At 38.4% G+C, this 12,125-nt stretch overlaps 1 long non-coding RNA gene across 1 annotated transcript; it reads left to right on the top strand.

Moving 5' to 3' along the window:
- The first annotated feature begins 1,229 nt into the window (after positions 1 to 1,229).
- LOC112167315 lies at positions 1,230 to 3,341 on the top strand. The gene is made up of 6 exons (XR_002923706.2): positions 1,230 to 1,449; positions 1,531 to 1,626; positions 1,719 to 1,749; positions 2,150 to 2,181; positions 2,579 to 2,678; positions 2,768 to 3,341. It is a non-coding gene; the product is annotated as an uncharacterized LOC112167315 (long non-coding RNA).
- The last annotated feature ends 8,784 nt before the right edge of the window (positions 3,342 to 12,125 follow it).

The following is a 12,125-nucleotide window of genomic DNA, read 5'->3' as shown; positions in this document are numbered from 1 at the left end:
TTTTTTCTTCTAGGCTTTTAGTATTTTTTGTTCGACTGAAAGAAACTAGAAAATTAGAATTTTTTTCTTGGCTAGTGGCTATGAGCGTACTGATAATGTGTAAAAGTAAAATTGAGATTGGAATTGGTCTACTCATTTCATTTCATAGACTCTTTATATAGGGAGAGAATTACAACGGAAATATCAATTACAATGATGACATTAACTACTGATTGGTCCTTGATCCATGCTGATTGATGGTGATTGCTAATTACTTGATTCCCTCTCCGTCAATCACTTTGACGAAGGCACATAATGTGTTTTTCCTTTAACACCATCATAATATTTTTGAATATTATATAAAAAAACAAAAAAAAACTCATCATATCCTTCTTCCTCGTTGGGCATGGCATATTTGTCATGACGGTAGGTTAAAGAGTCTGTTGAGCAAAAATAGTAAATAAATATACTCAACACAATCTCACTCTATTTCATTAACGGAAATAGAGTTTTTATTATGTTAAGTTCGAACCCATTCGAGATAAGGAACATCCCTTAATTACAATCCCTTACTTCAAGGGAAGACCCTTTGATTCCAAATACGAAGACAAAAATTCCATGGAGAGGAGTGTGTTTGTTTGATTTTGCGACTACACTTAGAGTGTTTATCAGGCTGCCTACGTACTCCAGAAGGGATCAAGCCACTCGTAGTTTAGATTTTTGGGAAAGTTTGGATGCTTCGATGTGTAAATGACCCACCAAAGAATTTTGGTCAAGTGTTTGGGTGACTTTAAGGTCATTTGAATAAGGAAATTTGGATGACTTTTGTGGTCACAAGAATTTGGTGAATTTGGTCTAGAGAAAACCAGAGATTCGGTTAAGGTCGCGGTTGCATCCAAATTTAAATTTAGACTGCCTACATACCCTGTGAAGTGATCAAACCACTGTAGTTCAACTTTTTGAATTTTTGGTTTTGTACCAATTTTTATTCAACAGGTATGTATTTTGAACTCGTCTAAAAAACATATTTTGGTGAACACTTGATTTTAGTAGAGTGTCCACTGATTTGAATTGGGCACCCGAATCTGCGGAGCTTCATAATGGGCCATGGACTTTGTGTCGCCCTTCTTCTCTTATCGACAAACAATTTGATGGGGCCCGAACAGCTTGCAACCCATGGATCGGCCCATGGATGGACATTGTGTCATTTGATCTCTGCACTCAGCTTATCTGTTCGACAAAATGAACTCTCTGAAAGTCCATCTTCTCTAACTTGGATGATTGGATAAGCTTCATGTCCTTAGAGAATATCTCTGGTGTGGCCATCAGCTTAGGATAGAGGTTGAATTGGAAATGGAGATTAATTCAGTCAACCCATCTCGGAGACGGAGTCGCGATATCCGCCCTTGTACATATGAAGGGGGTTTCCGTCTTGATTGTGCACCTCACTCGATTGGGGATGCGTACTAGGTAATCACATCCTCCTCTTGAGCTTCTTTGATTCGAAGAGAGATCTTTCTGACTATTAATTTGCTTGTTTTCATTTGCCAGCACTCTTTATCCAAAGTTCAGGGCATTTCTGGAGTCTGCGTGTTCTTCCACTTACTTTGCTGGAATTGCATTTTGTGCTTCTCTTACGAACACCTGGTAAGTACTGGGATGGGCATTGCGATTTATTGTCTTGTAGCTACTACATGAATTTCGAGTGCTTAGTTAACAATCTTGTTCTTTGTGTGCAGGAACAACAAACTGATCGTGGCTTCTCAAAAGGTGAGTCAGAGTTCAATCCTGCATGTCCACCACTTCATGAAAAATGCAAAGCTTGGTTGCTTCTTATCATTCTTTATGTGCCACGAATGCCTCTTGATTTTTTTTTGTCTTTAGCTCCCATTTGTGAACAAAGATGTGGCCCACCATAGTTGGATAATTGTGCTTTAATTATATATGAGTTTTTGTCATCTTTTATATTATATATTGATCAGCTTTCCACACAAGATAAGATCACAAAGAGGTGAGCTTGCTGCTGCAATGTCACCGCTTTGGTCTTTGTTTATTTTATATCAAGGCTCAAAGTTCAAATGCTTTCTCAACACCACCGCTTGTCTTCTTCTTCTTTGTTGCTTCAAAAACTTGTCTACCGTGATTAATTATTGTATGCCTTAATATGCAGGTGACAACTCAAGCCACACATTAATCATCAAGGTAGATTAGTAGCCTTGCATTATGCTTTGAATATTGCTTTTGTTTTCTTTTGATTGAGAAGAGTCCACGCAGTAGACATTGGTGTTGAACTTGCATGTCATGAGAACTTGCAGCAACGAGCAACCTTTCTTGCTCAGCTTTTATATATATATTTTGTGGTTCTGTAAGGCACCTGGAGATAGCCTTGTTCTTTGTCATCTAGTTTTCATTCAAAAAGAACAAAGTTGCAGCACAACACATACAACTATGGCTTCAAAGATTTTAAAGCTTTTGACTTTGTCATGAATGTCATCTTTTTCTTCCTTTTTTTAGACTGAGAAATTGTACATGGTGAGTCATTCTTGTAGCCATTCTTTATACTCTCCTTTTGAAGTCTTTGTATATGTACATGCTGCAGGTGCAACCGTGCAAGTGAAGGCAGGGACTTTGACAGCTAGTGCAGGCAGGAACTTTGACAGCAACAAAAGCCATTTCATTGCTGGGATTTGTTGGACAAGGTGAGTCCAAAGTTCTCATAGAGAAGTGGGAAAGCTTCTACCTCACAGCGTGGTCTCAGGTCTCTGATTTATTTCCTCCTTGCTTGCAGGTTGCTAGGAGTACTTCCAAGAGAACATCAAGGGTGAGTGTTCCTCTCCAGACACCAATTTTGAAGATTTGTGTGGTTTGTCCTGCTTGGTCAATTCTTTGTTCAGCTTGTTTGTAAGGCCATATGTTTTTATCACGTAACAAAAGGTAGAAAGCAGGAGACTTTTGTAGGGACTGTTGTTGACTTTCAAAACAGATGATACACATGTATCGTATACGAGATTGCGACCGCTCAGGGATCTCCATAGCTCCACGGTGACACAAGTAAAAGAGACACTGCACAAAAAAAAACAAGTAGCAGCACTGGTAGGTTAGAGAGAGGCCTCAACCTTTTAGCGTCTGCTTACCGGCTCCTCCTTCGAACAAAGTTGTTGAACTCTTCTTCTCTCCTTTGCAGCAGGGCTTTCGCCTTTCTCTTGATGTGTTTTCTGTGTCCTTCACTCTAGCACTATGCTTGCTTTTATAGAGTGTACATGAGGATAAGATTGAGTCTTGAATTTGAATTTCAAATTACTTTATCTCATGGCAGATCATGTATGGCAGATAAATTCTGTTGCATTCAGTTTGAAACGAACCCCACAAAATCTGTTTAACATGCTTTGAATTTGGATGTGAATGCCTCCAACTTTGACAAACCTCTTGCTTTGACCACTATTTGAATTTGATAGCTATCTTGATATTGAAAGATATTCAAACTGGAAGAGAAATGCCGTGGCTTGTGATTGTTGCATTTTTTTTTCATTATTATTATCTTTTTTATATTTCAACAGAGTCGAGCAAATATTTCAAGTACAAGATGCATCAAGTGATTAATATCCCAACTTATTTCATCTCTTTCATGGCTTTTTGGTTATAACCATTAGCAATCCAGAACCAATGTTAACTCATCAAATACTATCATACCAACCAGATTTAATATTTATTATCCAGATAATGAAGTGAATTAATTAGAAATCTGAAAACATGATTGTGAACCTCAAACTAACAATTCAATGGGAACCATTTTAGTGGTTGATTTGAACCGTCCTCTTTCCTCCTTGATGAGTTTTGGGGATTAGAGTTAATTGCTTCGATTTCTTTTTCTTTTCTTTTTCTTTTTTCTTTTTCTTTTTCTTTTTCTTTTTGGAATAATTTGTTTCTCTAAAAATGTGTTGGAAATTATGAATAATGTGAAAATAGTGATGTGGCACATGCCACATCATTTGGTAACTATATTTGGTACATAAATTTGGGATCTCTAGCATTACTCTATATAGGAATATAGGATAACAATTGTGTGTTAGAAATTAAGTGAATTGGTCTCTGTAAATGACCGCGTTGGCAGGCTTTGTCCTAATTGACTAGTGCGCCAATAATCATCGATCATTTTTTTGGTGACTAGCCATGACGTGCATTTTGGACTAATTTTATAAGACATGATAAGATGAAGAATAATATGAGCCAAAGTCAACGGTCAACAGTAAAAGGATCCGGCTCCTCTAAAGTGATGACCTTGTAAATTTATTTCAATTTCATAAAATCTTGATGCTCCACATGATTCAAGGGTCCTCATAGTTGACACCTCACTCCACCACCAATTTTTAAAATTTTAATCTAAACACCATTAGCTTACCGTTAACTCCAAAAAATAAGAAGGCATTTTTTTTTTAGAATAAAATAAGAAGGGAGTAGACATGATCTTAGGTTTCAAATCTCATAGCTATAAAAACCCTAGCCGCACACACGCGAGAGAGAGGAAAACCCTAGCTCACCAAAAAAACCCTACTTCTGTTTGCATGGAAGACGTCGACGAGATGGCCGTGCGCCTAGCTGCATCCTTAGGACTAGCGGATGCAGGGCAGCCGGTGGATCTACGACCTTCTCATGGTGAAGGGATACGTTGATCCCAGATGTACCTTGTTGGAAAACTTCTGACAACCAGAGCTTTCAATAAGCGATCTTTTATGGGATCCTCCGGCGAGCATGGTGGTTGAATGACCGCTACATCGTCCAGGAGTATGATGACCACTTTCTTTTACCTTGTTGGACCCAACTGGTTGTAACCGGATTCTCTGGGGTAGTCCTTGGGGTTTTGACAGAGCTCCGGTGGTTTTGGCACCATATGATGGAATTGGAGCAATCAAAGATGTACCACTTACTACACTAGCTTTCTGGATCAAGGTGCATGGACTATCGCAGGATTTTCACACAAATCACTGTCTTAGAAGGATTGGCAATGCAATAGGTCGGCATGTTCAAAAGGACACCATAGAGTTTGATGCAGGAAGAATCCAGATCCGGGTTGAATTGGACCTACTGCAACCTATCATCTTTCATCGTAGCTTTACTGTAGATGATGGTATTGTGGTGGATTTGGATTTTTTCTTCAAGAATTTGTATTGTAGATGCAGGGATTGTGGACTTGTCACTCATGTTGGTTTGCCGTGTTTTGGAACTCCTTTTCCAACAGAGCTGCAAACTGACACTCTTTTAGCACGTTAGAATCTAGAGCGTTCCTTGAATCAGGTGGATGTGATATAGCATGTTGGGCCGATGTTGGTTTTTGGGGCACAAAATACCCCCCCCAGGTTGGATTAGAGAGGTTTAGGCCGACTGCTAAGCCTAAGGTGAGGAAAGAAATACGTCGGCGACCTTCTGTTGGAAGTGGAGAAGGTAGCTCTGGGGTGCAGAAATACTCAAATGCGATGAAGTTGATGGTGGTAGTGAGCCAAAGTCTGATGGCTCAGGTCAGGAGATAGTTGGAGTCGACAGCTCGATAGAACAGGCACCAACTCATGCAATGACTTCTCCTAGTTGTGGAATGCACTGTAAGCATGTAGATGAGGATGGTATTTCTCCAAAGAAGATGAGATGAGCTTGGTAGTTGGAAGAACAAACTTGGATGTTATGACCATGGGTTTGTACAACGTAAAACCAGTCAAAAAGGTGTATAAGAAGAGAGGCAGACCAAAAGGTACAAAAAAACAAGGCCAAGGAGCTCAAGGTTGTTCAAGCTTCTCCTATGAAGAAGTCCCCATCAAAAAAGAGTAAGTCTCCAAGAAAACAGAAAAAGTTGGTGAATGTTTTGTCGGAATTTACTTTAGTTGAAGTTGTCAATGGTCCTAACCCATCTAAGGGGAAGGAACCTATAGTTGCTTAGTATGTGATCCTAGTTTTGATTGTCTATGCTAGTAAGAATGTCTCTATGAGTCTTGTGAAAGTGCTTAGCTTTAGCGTACCACAATTGCGTGCTCGGTGTTTAAGGTTAGGTAGAATAGATTGCCTGGAAGGCGAGGTGTTTTATGTGACATAAACTACTTTGAGCAAAAATGTATTATTGGAGTAGTCTTCTGTATAACTCTTGACCTATGAACTGGGGCATACTATTGGTATGTTTCCATTTTATCAAAATATATATATATATATATATATATATATATCTTAGGCTTCAAAATTCTTTCTTTGTGTTGCAACAATTTGTTTCCTCTTTTCCGATAGTTGAAGAAAATTCTCTACAACTCTACAAAATTATTGATGTGCAAGTCTTAAGAAATCATAATTATAAACACGATTGAGGTAGAGGTAGTCAATGCAAGGTGTGCGACACTGCAAGCCAAGGATTTCACTTTAGCAAAAGGCCGATATTCGATCGAGACCAAACCCAGAACCACCCTACCATCTCTCCAACTCCCCAGAAGCTTTGACCAATCATTATGAACTCAAGATTTTATTGAGTGCAAGAGGTGCAGCTGCGGACCCTGTGACTATGCTGGTCCCTGGTTCTCAGCCAACAGGTTAAGTCAAGGCTCGATCTCTAAGACTATGGGGTTTCATAGATCTTGTTATTGATACATATGGTTTGTCCACGAGTTTGTAAAATTAATTTTGAGGAGTTTTCTAATTGGAATTTGAAACATATGCAATTGCATGATTAAAAGCTTTTCTTTTCTCTAACCATCGACAAGTTTCTATGAAAGCACACAAATGCAGAAAATGCAGGTGTAGGATAGGGAAGAGAATTTTTTCAAACAAAATCACATCTATTCCATAATTTTTTTTTGTCTTCTATGAATGGAGTTAACAGCAAGTTAAGTATTTTTAGACTAAAATTCTAAAAATTGATGGTTTAGTGAGGTGTCAACTATTAGGACCTTAGATCATGTTGAGCATCAAGATTTTATGAAATCGAAGTAAATTCACAAACTCCTCACTTTAGAGGAGCCAGATCCACAATAAAATTAGCTCCAAGTCAATATAAATTAGGATAAGTATTATCAGATAAGTTGTTAAGCATTTTTAGCCTTTGTAACAAACCAGATGAATATCAATAGCTTTTCTCCGCTTTCTATTTCGTCTTCTTCGTCTTCTTCCTCTGTTCTTCTTCTTTCTCTGTTCTTTAGCTTAGGGCTTATCTTTTTGACCATGATCAGAATTTCTAGCAGATTTATGATACGAGAGATTGAAGTTGAATTTAGATGATAACCCCAATTACCCAATATTGGTCTAGAACACGATTGCAGAAGGCCTAAATCAAAATCATGAAGCTGAATTGTCAACTTCGATTAAGATTAATATTAAGATCAATAAGCTAGCTCAAATAATTCAATGGTTTACATTTCTGAAATTACAATACTCCGAAGTATTATATAACCCCCAGATCCCATTATAATTTCATTCTTTAATTTTGGGTTAAATACTGTTTACTCCCTGAACTTTCAGAGAAAAAACAGTTAAGTCCCTCTCTTTTTAATTTCACACGTTTACTCCCTCATCTCTCAATTTTGGATCAATAGCTCCATTCCGTTAACTTGCTGTTAAATTGTCGTTAAGTGGCTAACTTGGCATCTCTTTCGCACCAAAATGTCTATTATACCCTCTCATACCTTTTTTTTTTTTTTTGGTGTTGTTTACCTCTTCTTCTTCTTCCAGCTCGCTCTTTCTCTCCATCTTTATGTTTCCCAATCTTCCTCAGAAAATCAGATCGCCCAATCTTCTAGCTCTCTCTTCATTTTTTTTTCCCTTCTCTTCTTTCTTCTCTTCCTCAGTAAGAGAGCTAGAAACTTTGGCTTCAATAGTAGCGGTTTTGATTTCCACTTCTGTAGACCAATTTCTCCTCCACTAGTATTGCAGGTTCTCTGAGAAAAACTAAAGCAGGGAGAGTAGTATGTGTCTGACAAAGCAGAAGCACCGGAGTTCCAGAGTAGATCACTCCTGCAAATGCTCCAGATCCAGAGAGTCCACGACCTCCACCGCCGACTGGATTTCCGAGACAATCTAAGGCAGATCCTTATCCCACGTCGACTTCCACACTAGAACGAACGGCTGGGCTTGGCAGAGAGCCTGGCGGTTCCACCCGGTCTCACTCGGCGTATCCGATCTAACTCAACATATCCACAATTCGAGGAGGAGGTGCAGAGTATGGTCAGAAAGGAATCAAGGTAGTGGTTTGTTGCTAGTTTCTTTGTGGATAATGTGGCCAACTACATGTGGGTAGACCTGGGAGGGATCTAAAGGGAGGGAGGTGGAGTTTCCGGGAGGATATGGCGACAGAATTGGCTTCGAAAACAGTGGCCTTTTAAGATCAAATTTGAATGAGAGGAAACTTAAATCGAAGCTGAGGAAGACGATGATGGCGAGTGGTGCCCTAACCAAGAGCCCGATGAAGATGAAGACGAAGAAGAAAACGAATCTCCGCCGGAGGGGAATAGGCTTCGCACCTCCTCGATTCCCGTGCTCGAGGTCCCCGTCGTCGACGACAATGAGGAGTTCTTCAATGTGCGCTGCTCCGGGTTCAACTACTCTGAGGTCTTTGGAGGCTTCAACTGCCTGGATTTCGCCGTCGCGTATGACAACCAAGTCAAGCAACCCTACGGCGGAGACGGTGGTTCCTCTGACTAAGTTTGGACTCTCAGCATAATCTGGGTCTCTCTCAGGAGAGTCGAATCATTTTGTGAAAAACCAAAGCTTTATAGATGGAGATCCTTACTATTCATTTGATGGTAGCTCTGAGTTTGGCATATCATATAACAAAGCTCTTAAAAAAAGACATAAGGAAGAAGAAGCAGGGAAGGTTGCAGAGGAGATGGAGGGAGGTTTCTAGATAAGAGAGAGCTGAAAGAAGGAAGAAGAAGAAGAGATAAAAAGGGAAGAAAAAAAAAAGAATTAAAGAAAAAGTGAGGGTATAATAGACTTTTTGACACAGAAGGATTGTCACGTCAGCAATTTAACAGAGTTTTTGAACGGAATGGACCTATTGGTCAAAAATTGAGAGATGAGGGAGCAAACGTGTGCAATTAAAAAGGGAGGGACTGAACTGTTTTTTCCCTGAAAGTTCATAAAGTAAATAGTATTTAACCCTTTAATTTTATTTCTCTAAAGAAATCCATACATAGGTATGAATGCAAAATCATGGCCTGTGACAAATTTATGCAAGCCATAAACCTCAAATAAAGAAACGGCGGTGGATGTCTTACTTGGTTCGTCGAACTTCAGTAGCCTTAAGCACTTACCTTCAACTTCCACTAAGATCAATCTTATCCCCTGACTCACTTTGAAATTCCAAGTAAATGCGGCAAGTCTAGTATCCATTATATATCAAGTATAATTCACAATCTTCATGCTTGGAATTAATGATAGCTAGTGAAAGGTACTTTCCCAACTAGAATTTCATGTACTTTGTGAAGCACATAATTAATTTTGGACAGTTCTGTAAACACGAAAATATGTAAACCAATGACAAACAGACTCGTGTACAAAATAATAATTCACCCTTGGTTTTCTTCCACCAAAAAAAATTATCCGACTTGTTTCTCTAGTTACGTACACAACACTAAGCCGAAAAAGAAAACACAAAGATGAACCCAAACTTTTTACTGGTTACGTTGCCCTAGCCTACGCCATACATCAGAGAGAAAAGAAGAAGATGGGATGAGTATGCGGACTGGTAGAGCTACCCCATACATCCGGCCACCTCGTAGCTCACTTTATTTATTTATTTATTTTTCGTCCAATTCAGCAAGCTCACTTTATCATCAGGTAAATGCATGATGATATCTGCGGCAAATAAGGAAGCGTATCCTTTCCAATTTTCAGCCAAGGAGAACCGGGAATAGGACTATTTCTTCTCCTACGTACGCTCAGCCCCAAGATGGAGATGGAGCTCCCCTGTTATGATTACCTCCAACCGTAGTTCCATTATTGTTCTTTTTTCCTCTTGTTCTGTTCTTGGGCTCCTTGACTTTTTCTCCTACTTTAGGGCTCCTTAGAGCAACTCCAACAGATTCCCTATATTTTGATTTTTCTCTACTTTAGGAAAAAATGAGCCTCTTTTGCTCCAACAGATTCCCTAAAACTATCTCTATTTTAGGGAAAGTGAGGAGAGAGAAAACCAAATTCCCTATATTTACAGCAAACTCCAAAATTTTAAAGAAGAATATGGAGATTTTATAGATTACTGTAAACTATGGAATCTGTTGGAGTTGGAGAAGAAAAATAGGCTAAAGGTTTGACTTTTGCTTCTCTATAATACAAAAATTATAGGGAAGCTGTTGGAGTTGCTCTTATGTAAAATTATATCTTTGTTGCTTTATGGCAATTGTGGATTTGCATTCTCTTTCCCCCAAAACTTATTATTGGTTAAGTTGCTGACTTCATGTTTCTTCCTTACCACAAATATCCCCGACCCATTTTGGTTCAACTACACACTCCATTAGAGTTGAATTTAAGGTCTCTCGGGAAGGTACCACTAGTTTTGATTGTGTGTGGGTTCTCTTTTGTAACTTTACTGGAATCACTATGTCAACCAAAAAAATTGATCGCAAAAATTCAAAATGCAATCTTGTCACTTCTTTTAGAATCATACACTGTAATTTTTTTTTTTTTTTTTTGAGAAGTAATTTTATTTGTATAGGACACCCTAATATTTATTTTTTCCCGATGCAAGAAAGCAAAATGTCACAACTACGACAAATAAAAAACTCTATTACAACCAAACCCTTTTTTTTTTTTTTTTGTCAATGAAAGATATGTATTAGATGGTCCAAATGGTACACCTAAATACAAGAGGTACAAAAGACCCCAACAATAAGAGGCACATAGACCCAAGCAACAAGTGGCACATAGGCCCAGCAGTAGAGGCACTTAGGCCCAACATAAACAAAATAAAACACATAATGGGTGTGGCCAAATTACAAGTCAGAAGACTAAAGATAAAAGAAAGAAACCCTAAAATTTTTAATAGCCACCACATCTTCATCAGCCGCAAAGCCTTCCTGCCTCAATAATCAAGTTGTTGCTTGACGTGAATTTGCCGTCGCAGCATCAAATCGTACGACTTTCTCCATCGCTTGTGACACACGTCGAGCTCAAGAACGCCCAATAGAAACCGAGTAATCGAAGAGGGAGTGATTACCGAGGTAATCTTGACATCCTCTATTGAGATAACAAAAATTCACCAATGAGTGAAAGTTTGTTTTGAGGTGGTGGAGCATGGAGCATATCTGAAAGCTAAATTGGTCAAACTGTAAAATATTATTTGGACCTAATATTATCTACATTAAGTAAATAACAAATTGATTAAGCTTATTACAATAAATAGGAAATATATGAATTATCTACCTAGACACCTAATGAGCTTTGGTATGTCACTCATATGGTTAGGAATCCATTTTGATAAAGATAAATATCTAATTAGTTAATATGATAAATTATAGCATCTGTCAACTAACTCATTGGCTAGAATCAATTATTCTTTTATGGGAAGACCTATCTAGCTTGTATATATAGGTGCTTGAAGTCCCTATTCACTGTGTGACAAAACATTCAGTCATGCCCCATAGAGAGGAGTTAAACACATAGTTGAGTAGAAGATTTCTTGCGTGTGGCTGCTTGAAATTTTGGAGCTCGGATTATTTGTGTTGAATAGCTATGTTGCTGCTACTACTTTTGAAGGAATGGCTGTTGTGCATAAAGCAGGTACTGCATCTCCTCTTGTTGTATTCTAGCTCATATTGTATTGATCATTTGGTTGTGTTTATGCATTTTGTGAAACGATCTTGATTTCCTCATTAAGTTAACAAATGGTATCAGAGCCAAATTTCACAAGTCATAAATCAGTTTTAGAAGATCAATTCATTGTATTTTGAACTAGAGTTTTGTGTTATGTTGAATTGTAAAACGTTTTGGGATATTAGGGTTTTGGTTAACAGGCCAAGAAAAAATAAAATAAAATAAAATCGGATAAAGATCGTTCTTGGGGAATACAAGTATTGGGAATTATTGCTTCCGCTAAAATTGTTGCAGAATTGCAGTTGCAAAGGTTAGGCCTTATGAGAACCATGTTTCGATTCAAAGCTTTAATTCGTTTTCTGTTGAATTACAAA

The sequence above is a fragment of the Rosa chinensis genome, chromosome 5, assembly GCF_002994745.2.
Source record: "Rosa chinensis cultivar Old Blush chromosome 5, RchiOBHm-V2, whole genome shotgun sequence".
NCBI classification, from domain to species: domain Eukaryota; kingdom Viridiplantae; phylum Streptophyta; class Magnoliopsida; order Rosales; family Rosaceae; genus Rosa; species Rosa chinensis.
The sequence above is the reverse complement of the archived record's forward strand: the minus strand, read 5'-3'. Positions and strand labels throughout refer to the sequence as shown.